This window comes from Pezoporus occidentalis, unplaced genomic scaffold (genome assembly GCF_034315485.1).
Source record: "Pezoporus occidentalis ecotype Australia unplaced genomic scaffold, CSIRO_AGI_Poc_V1 ctg46, whole genome shotgun sequence".
Taxonomy (NCBI): Eukaryota; Metazoa; Chordata; class Aves; order Psittaciformes; family Psittacidae; genus Pezoporus; species Pezoporus occidentalis.
This window is the reverse complement of record NW_026915791.1, coordinates 6434442-6443298: the sequence shown is the minus strand read 5'-3', so window position 1 is coordinate 6443298 and position 8857 is coordinate 6434442. Positions and strand designations below refer to the sequence as shown.

Below are 8857 nucleotides of genomic sequence, written 5' to 3'. Positions count from 1 at the left end.
ACAAGTGGCATCAATTCAGGTACAGCTCTATACCCCAGCCGCTGGCATCGACATACAGTCATGTTCCCTCCTCTTAAACAATTTCTTCCACAGTAAGCTGATTTTTATGGTTCTTTCACCTAGGAGCAAATGTGAAAGCAACTCATTCTTGGGAATGAGAGATGAAAGGTTGCTTGGTGTCATATACATGCCACTTCTGGAGCCAGGAAAACCAAGGTCCTCTATGGACAGTTGGTGCTTTGCCCCAGTACGAGAATTAGCATCACTATTCCCAAGTGATGGCGGCTACCACTGTCTCTCACCAGAATGATAACAAAACCAGCACTGTAGTGTGGTCCTCCTACCCCCTGTATTGTACTCTCAGGGCCAGCAGACACCAGAGATATTCAGGCACTCACAAGGTTCTTTATTTAAAATGCGCTAGAGGAAATCCTGGTATAATACATTGCATGATGATTGGCCCACATAACTTACTGCTGTCAGCTATGACTGAGAAGGAACTGTGGGGAAAGGAGATGGCATTTATAGGAGTTGAGAACATCCTCTATTACACACATAAGCAAAGGCCATGGCTTGCAGCCCCACGAGAAGACAGGTTTTCATAAAGTACCTGAAGCAGGGGATTGAAAATGGAGAGCAATTAGAAAATCTCCAGACCAAACCAGCAATGTTCCTCATGAGCAGGTTGATGTATAAATATACTTCACACCAGATCCGTATTTCTGTGGAAGACCATTAAGTTCCTGGGAAGCCAAACTCTGGCAGAGGCAGAGCTACTAACCAAGGGAGGCTGTGACCCTGAACACAACTCTTACACCAGCATCACAGACAGAGAATCTTGCAGAAGTGTTAGTCCTGGTGCCAGCAAGCCTTTTGCTGCCTGATGAATCCTGTGTAAGTCACTCTTCCCTCAGTGCAAGCTGCTATCCTCTCCTCCTTGACCAGCTACCCAGTGGATTATTTTTGTCTTGGATCACACAGTCCCAATGTTACAATTACACGCTGACCTCAAAGACTTGCTTTTCAAATTACCCTTCTTCAGCAAACCCTCTGTCTAGTGGCTTGGGTGGTTTTTTTCCTTTTTATTTTTATATCTAAATGGTTAAATATGGGTGTGGTTGAGGAGGGAGGAAAAGAAGAAAGAAGCAGAGCAAGCAGTGAGCGGGAGGGTTGTGGGGGTCGTAACTGTCCTACTCATGACAGAGAAGTCCAGGTGCTCCAGAGACACACTTGAATTCCTCCCTTTCCACAGCAGCATCTTCTTCTGGAGGGTCAGCTCTCCTTGCTGACAAATGTCAGTTCACCACAGTGACAGCGGCAGTCCCTCTTCCTCATAGCTGCACCTAGGGACTTATTCTTGCAGGCACTACCTAAACTCAGAGACCCAAAAAAACAGTGTCCTTCAAACATGGTGTAAAAACTGGGACTTTCCTGCAAATGTCGATGTTAAATGTTTTCTAAACAGAAGAGGCAGAAAAGCAAACAAAGTGCTCTGAAAGGCCTAAAGGTGAACAGAGATAAAGCAGCCATGACTGTAGAGATGTCTTCTCATTGAAAACCATGTAGGGTAGGTGTCACCTGTCCATGTTGCTGCTCGCAGTCCATCAAATCCCTGCAAAACTTCACAGAATGCACAGAAACCTCCTCAGGAAAGATAAGCATCTTCTTCAAGGATGGAGAGTAGGAAGAAATAGGACATGGGTCTGTCCTAGCAAGGAAGAAAAGGGAAGCAACTCATAGGCTGACAGGAGAAACTTCAAATCAGCAGCAGCATCTCACACCCACGGTGCACACACAATTTTATCAGTTTTCTACACACTCAGGCTTTCCCTTCATGCTCTAAATAGCTTTAAAGCCCAGTTGAAATAGTTTTAAGGCTGATTTGAGCCACAGTGAGTTGGCTCCAAATGATGTAAGAAGCTTTGGCTGGACTGGTTATGAAAGTTGGCCTTTTAACAGCCTTCTATCACCTGGCCCATGGCTGCTCTTCTGCTCATAATGGTCTCCTTCATCTTCAGGCATGCATATCGCTTCCACACTGATCCACACACCTTGTCCTCCTGTCACCTTTGCTGCACACTGGCTATGTCAGGGTCCTGCCAGGGTAAGCTTCCATCAAACCTCACCAACACAAAGCCAAGAGTGGTACTTGCAGAGGAGACCTGCACACAGAGCCCCGAGCTGTGTATTTGAGAAGGGACCTGTTATTCAGGGGAGTGAGCCTGAGCCCCTGTTCTCGCTGGGGGTTCAGTCACAAAGACAGATCTGAACATCATCAGAGTGGAAATGATCTCAGCAGCATTTCTGGCAAAATCAGTGTTCCAGAGGCTTGGGAGGGATAGTCCTCTTCTGGAAAATGGTATTCTTCCTGCAGCTCCCCTTGAACACAAGATCTTTTCCCCTTCTCCACTTTTTACACAGTGGTTTTGGGGAGCTGTCCTGTGCTGTGGCAGAGCTTCACCCTCGCTTGCAGTGGCTGCACATCCCAGTGGGTGAACTGATGTGTGGTTTGGTGAAAGCTTTTTGGTTTGGTTGATTTTGTGAAATGCTTTTGAAGCCAATGACACTGAAATGGATCTGATATCCACTGGCACAGGCTACAGGCTGGTTAGCACAGCCCAGGCTGGGGCAGAAAGCAGTACTGAGCTCCAGTTAAGTGCTACCTATAAATGCTGTTAAGGGACACAATGACTATGAGCAGGCATCTGAGGACTCACCTTTTCTCTCATTTGGATTTAAAATGCCACATCCACCTGCCAAGATGTGCTGAAGTGTTTCACTGGCATCAGTCAGCAGGACAACAGTCAAAGGTCTTCATCTCTGAAATAAATAAAATCCCAATTCCAAACTCTGCTCCTTTAACAACCTACAGTAAATTTGCTCCTTTTTGCAGTCGTGGGGTCAATCAATTAGAGACTGCCTGGGTAGAAGCTTAATTAAGCTCAGATAACACAACAGAGCTTTCACCCCCTCAGTCTCCCTCTGTACACAACCTCCTTTACACATCTGGATAAAAGCTTCGCTGCTAAGCCTGGAGAGAGCCATTGCTTCGAGCAGAGAGCCCCGGAGAGCACATCTGAGCTCCCAAAAAGCATTGCAAACTCTTGCATCATGCAGAGGCAGGAGAAGCCAGAGCAGCTCGGAAGTGAGAAGATCCACTGTGGCAGCTGCTGCCACAGGGATAGGGTGACACTGGAAACAGCAAAAGGTGTTTTGACTGAGGAAACGTGGTGCCACGAGTTATTAATCTTCCAGCGGAGGCAGGAATCCCAGTGCTGCTCTGATGGTGCAGGAGGAGCAAGCCAGCCATTCAGGACTAGTCTGACAAATCTTGCTCCAGCTGCTTGGCTTTATTAAGGACAGAAGCCCTCGAGGGGTGGGATCTAGAGGCATCACAGAGAATTTCTTTTTCCTCTTTCCTAAGCACAAAAGACAGAAGTGGAATGTAGCTGAGGAATGCTTCGCCCTTGGAAGGGATGTCATAAATCTCCTCGGACGTGTATTTGGTTTATTTTGTGGGAGTCATTCAAAAGGAAAATGCAGATTGTGGGGCTTAGCGCTCAGCCTATGCTGGCAAAGGATCCCTGACAAAGAATGTCCATTGGCAGGGAATTTCCTGACTTTGCAAGTGAGCAAACGCCTCTTTTTCAGTTACTCTAAAAGCTGTCTCGCTATTATATAAAAGGTTGTGATGAGGCAGACTGTGATCAGTTCTGCTCCAGAAGAAGGACAAGTAATAATCAGCCTGATTTGCAGGAGGAAAGATTTGGGTTGTGCTCCAGAAAGTGCTTTTTTTCCCCAGGAAGGTCTCCTGGGCCGCAGGGGGCTGCTGGGGAGCTGCAGCATCCCCATGGCTGGAAGCATTTCACACACGTGTCAGGCACTGCTCCTGGGTGACTCCACCTCGGAGAAGGGGGAATGGCTTCAGAGACTTCCTGAAGTCCCTGCCAGCCCTCTGGTGATCATTACTGTGTCATTATTTAACAGTGGGAGTGTCGCCTTTGGGATAGGGGCTTAAGGAGGATCCTTCCTGCAGGGGAGATCACTGGACCTAAGGATAGGTTAACAGGCAGAGGGCAGGGAAGAAGAAAACGGATGGGAACTGATGTGCAGATGGACTTTAACAAAGCAGCCTGCCAAAGAAAAAGCCCAAAGGTGACTGTGGATCTACCACAGAGCAAGATAAGGCTGAGCTGGCTGGCAGAGGTGTGCAGGGAGGAGGGAAGGGATTACTCCTGGGGTCTACCAGTGAACTCGATGGGGAGATCATGACAGAGGCTGGTGGGATGGCAGTAAAACGTATGGGAACCCTAAACCAGGGTTTGAGAGGACCTGGTGGAAGAGGAATAGACTGCATGGAGCCAACCACAGCTGCCTGCAGTGGTTTCACCCTTAATGTGATCACCACAGTGGAAGGTAGCAGAGGCTACCAGCCATTAGCTATCAGCCATTAGCTCTACACAAGTATTTATAAATGGTAGAGACTAAGTTTATCACCACTTAGCCAGTGGTGATAAAACTCCAGCTATAAAAGCACAAGAGCCCTTCTACCTGTCTGTTTGGGCAAGAGTGGGGGAGGCTGAGCAGGCAGAGCTGCCTTTAGAGCTGCAGGATGCCTGGGGAGGGGTGGAAGCATGGTCCCTACACACACCCCATGACCCCTGCTGTGAACCTCAAAAACTGGCCAGGTTGACCCCTACTAGAACCAGCCGGGTGGTGGCATCACCACTGGAGGCCACAGCTCTGGATCAGCCACACTGTCATCTCATCACTCTGCTCATCCCCCAGCAATGCAGCGTTGCTCACTCTGTCAGGTTACTGGAGATTTCCCTTTCTCGTGTGCTTGTGAGGAGATAAAAGACAGTATCATCAGCAAGGAGATGTCTGTTAAGAGTTTAATTTCCTAGAAGAGGAAGTGTGTTTGCAGTGCTCGGTGGAGGGGAAAAGGGCCCACAATACATTTTAAGAGTCCTTCAGGTTGTTGCCTGCCATTGGCATCATGTTTTCAGTGTTTCTGTTCTTGTCAGGGTGCACAAGTATCTTCTGTTCTGCACCCTCTGCTTTCACATGGAGAGGAGGTGCCTGTGTAAAGCAAGCAATCTTATCTAGAAGTCAGCAGTCTTGGGTTATTACCAGAGCTGGACTAAGCACTTTGCTGCCGTTATCACTGCTATTGATTTTACATTTATAGAGAGCTGAAAATTTACACAGAGCTTAATAAACACAAAGTTTCCTGGACTGCAACTAGTGATAGGAGAACTGGGAGGCCTCTAAAAAAAACCAACCCTCAACATTTAAAACACCCAGCTCACATTTACATGGTATTTCTATGCTATGTTTTCCAGTACAGTAATAGGCTGAAGATTAGAGGAGCTGCTGATGTACTCCTGTATGGCCACACACGTAAGGACAACATGAGAGCAAACGGATCTAACATCCTCCCAGATAGAATGGCAATTTTATACAAGATATCCCACTGATGTCACCCAATGTTTTAGACAGACAAGTCCAAAATGTGCTGACTAACAAGGTACTGGGTTCTATTCCTGTTGCGACACAACATTTCACTCAGGTTTTCCAAAGATGCAGCACGTCCTTCTTGCAAGAGTGGGTCTGAGTCTTGAACTGGGTTACAACATGGGATATCACTGGGCTGAGTTATCTGTGAGCAGGAAAGTCAAGCAATGTAAGATAGGCAAATTAGCTCCCTCAGGGCACAGCACCATTATCAGCACAAATGTTTTGACTCTGGACAAATTGTTCATCAGTTTAAAAATTAAAACCTTTTGGCTTAAATCTTTGTTGGCATTTAAAGGATGTTTTTTCTAAAGGGACCTCTGAGAGCAGGATTAATGTCCCGTGGCCCCTCTACTGCACATCCCAAAGTATCACTTTGTGCAACACTTCCTGGCAGAGAAACTCAAAAGAAAAAGGAACAGGAAACAAGCATGGGAACAGGGAAGTTGGAAGATGCAAGGAAAGAGTGGAAGTCATGTGGCCTTGAAGAGAAAGGAGCACACAGAGAATCCTAATAATCTCTGATGAATTTAAGAGGTAGGCTGAATGATGATTCCAGGATGAAAGCACTGGAGAGGCCTCAGGAGATCCGAGTCATCACAGGCTGGTGCTCAAAGGGGACCAGAGACAGAAGTAAGGTTAAGCCCAGTGTTGGGGAAGCACTCAGGGAAGTGGAAACCAGTACCTGAAACCCCAAATAAAACCACAAACAAAAACAACCAGAGAAGGTTTTAAATGCAGAGATGACATGTGCCAAAGCTGTGCTATGGCAGAAACCTTGCCAGGAAACCCTGCACGAGACATGCTCTCTGGAGGTGTGGATATCCTCCAGGAGTTTGGGTACTCCGCTCTGAGTTTCATCTTCAGCTCCTCACGAGCAGTGAAAGTTGTGGCACTCCTCACTCCCTGCTTCTGCTCTGGAGATCTGGCTGTAAATGGAGGTGTACCACTCACACAGTTTACCTTGGCAGGCTGTAAACATCCTACTGCTGGCTCCAGGGTGTGGCCAGGCCCTTTCTGCAAAGCTTCTCCCTATTCCCAAGAGGCTGGCACGGATGAATGGCCCAGCCTTGGAAAATATTATCACCTCCCAGAGAATGCTGGTTCTGAGCTGTACCCAAAGGAAGCCAGGCTGCACTTGGGGAAAACTTGGTGAGAGGCTGCGTGAAACACCCTGCTCACTACATGTACATGGAGAGGAGCAGAGACATCAGCTTTTGAGAAGCTCATCTACGAATATGCCCTTACATCTTAGCCCTGACACTGTGCTTTCAGCCTGGTACCTGCCTGTGTGCCACAGAGTGTTCCCTCATATTTTTTGAGCGCTGGGCACGTGTGGATGTAGCATATTTACTTGCCTACCTTTTGCTCCAGACTATCCCAAAATAGCTGATGAGGCATTTATGGCTGGCGACTCCCAAGGTCCCACAGGAGTATTTCCCCACAGAGTATTTACTCTAGTGAGAAGGATCCTGAAGCAGGTTTGAAGCCCCTTGGCCTCACTTGAGGCACACCCAAGCACAGCTCTGCAATGCCATCTGTCCAGGTATCTTCCTGAACCTCCCACACAGAGGCCAAGGGCTTTCTGTCCAGTTCTGCGTCATGTCTGACGTCTACAGGTTGGGTGGAGAATTGACTTAGAGCAGCTCTGTAGAGGACTTGGGGGTGTTGGTCAATGAAAAACTGAACATGAGCTGCTTCAGTGTGTGCTTGCAGCCCATAAAACTAACCATATTCTGGGCTGTATCAAAAGGAGCGTGACCAGCAGGTCGAAGGAGGTGATCCTGCCCCTCTACTCTGCTCTCGTGGGACCTCACCTGGAGCATTGTGTGCAGTTCTGGTGTCCTCAGCATAAAAAGGACATGGAACTGTTGGAACAAGTCCAGAGGAGGCCACAAGGCTGATCAGGGGGCTGGAGCACCTCCTGTATGAAGATAGGCTGAGAAAGTTGGGGCTGTTCAGCCTGGAGAAGGACCAGGGGAGACCTCAGAGCAGCCTTCCAGTAGCTGAAGGTGCCTTCAAGGATGCCAGAAAGGGACTCTTCATCAGGGACTGCAGTCACAGGACAAGGGGTGATGGGTTCCATCTTAAACAGGAGATTAAGGCTGGATATAAGGAAGAAGTTCTTCCCTGTGATGGTGCTGAGGCGCTGGCACAGAGTGCCCAGAGAAGCTGTGGCTGCCCCATCCCTGGCAGTGTAGGCCAGGCTGGATGGGGCTTGGAGCAACCTGCTCTATTGGAAGGTGTCCCTGCCTGTGGCAGGGCGTTGGAATTACACGATCTGAAGGTCCTTTCCAACCCAAATCATTCTGTGATCCTATGATGACAGAGGGAATTAATTACATATAATTCTAAACATGATTTTTTCCTTGGTATGGTACTGTGTATCTCAGCAAGACAACTATGAGGGCTAAGCCATGGTTGTTCTGCTGTGCACAGGGTTAATGCACAGCCCTTGCCAGTGCTCTCCACAGAACATTTCAGTTTCACTTTAACCCACCACTGCTCCACCTGTACCTCTCAATGCAGCTGCCAGGCACATATAATGTGATTCAATTTGATCTGGGTGCTTTTCTACTCTACATGGGCCAGTAGATATCAGAGCCTCAGTATACAAGTTATTTTCAGCTTGTCTGTGACACACAGTTCCACCCACCAGGCTTGCACAGATATATAAATCATGAGGAGTCAAAAATAACAGGCCCTGAGGAAACATCTGTCACTTCCAGAAGCTTGAGAGGGAGGAGGATGGAGCATTCAACTCAACAACTTACTGAATTCTCCTTAGCTCCAAGAAAGCAGAGTGCAGCGAGCCTTTCCAACACAGCCCAGATGCCTTGGCAGTTAGACATTCACATTGCCTTCACACTGCATTTGACCTGTGAACGTAGCACAAGCAATACAGAGATGCTCGGGATCTGAGTGACTTTATTATCACCTTTTATCATTAAGATGAATGGATTGCTTTCTGGATCTTCTTCCCCCCAAAACTGACTGGCTGATTGGCCTTTGCAAACTGATCTCTTCCTCAGAGCACACTGAACTCGCTGGGATGGAACTTACTGATGGCTGCTGTAGTGCTGAAGCCTGCCACCTCCCCTGCTGGTGGAGCCTGTAGGCCAGAGCCTTGCATATCCCACAGCTACTGAAGTAAGAAATCAGGATGATGAGAGCTGAAGTTGTCTGTTTGTTCTCTCCCTCCTCCTTTCTGATGGGATCTGATCTTCTTTTTTGGATCCCAACTCCACTCGTTCTTCGCTGCTCTTCAGAGTGGAGGAAACCGCAACGGAGAAGACACTGTATGGAGCGCTGCTCATGCACCTCACACGGGCCAATGGTG

At 47.9% G+C, this 8857-nt stretch overlaps 1 long non-coding RNA gene across 1 annotated transcript; it reads right to left on the bottom strand.

Moving 5' to 3' along the window:
* Positions 1-4881: 4881 nt before the first annotated feature.
* LOC134172460 (uncharacterized) lies at positions 4882-6000 on the bottom strand. Its single transcript, XR_009967934.1, has 2 exons — positions 5562-6000; positions 4882-5082 (listed from the first exon to the last, which is right to left on the bottom strand). It is a non-coding gene; the product is annotated as an uncharacterized LOC134172460 (long non-coding RNA).
* Between the last annotated feature and the right edge of the window lie 2857 nt (positions 6001-8857).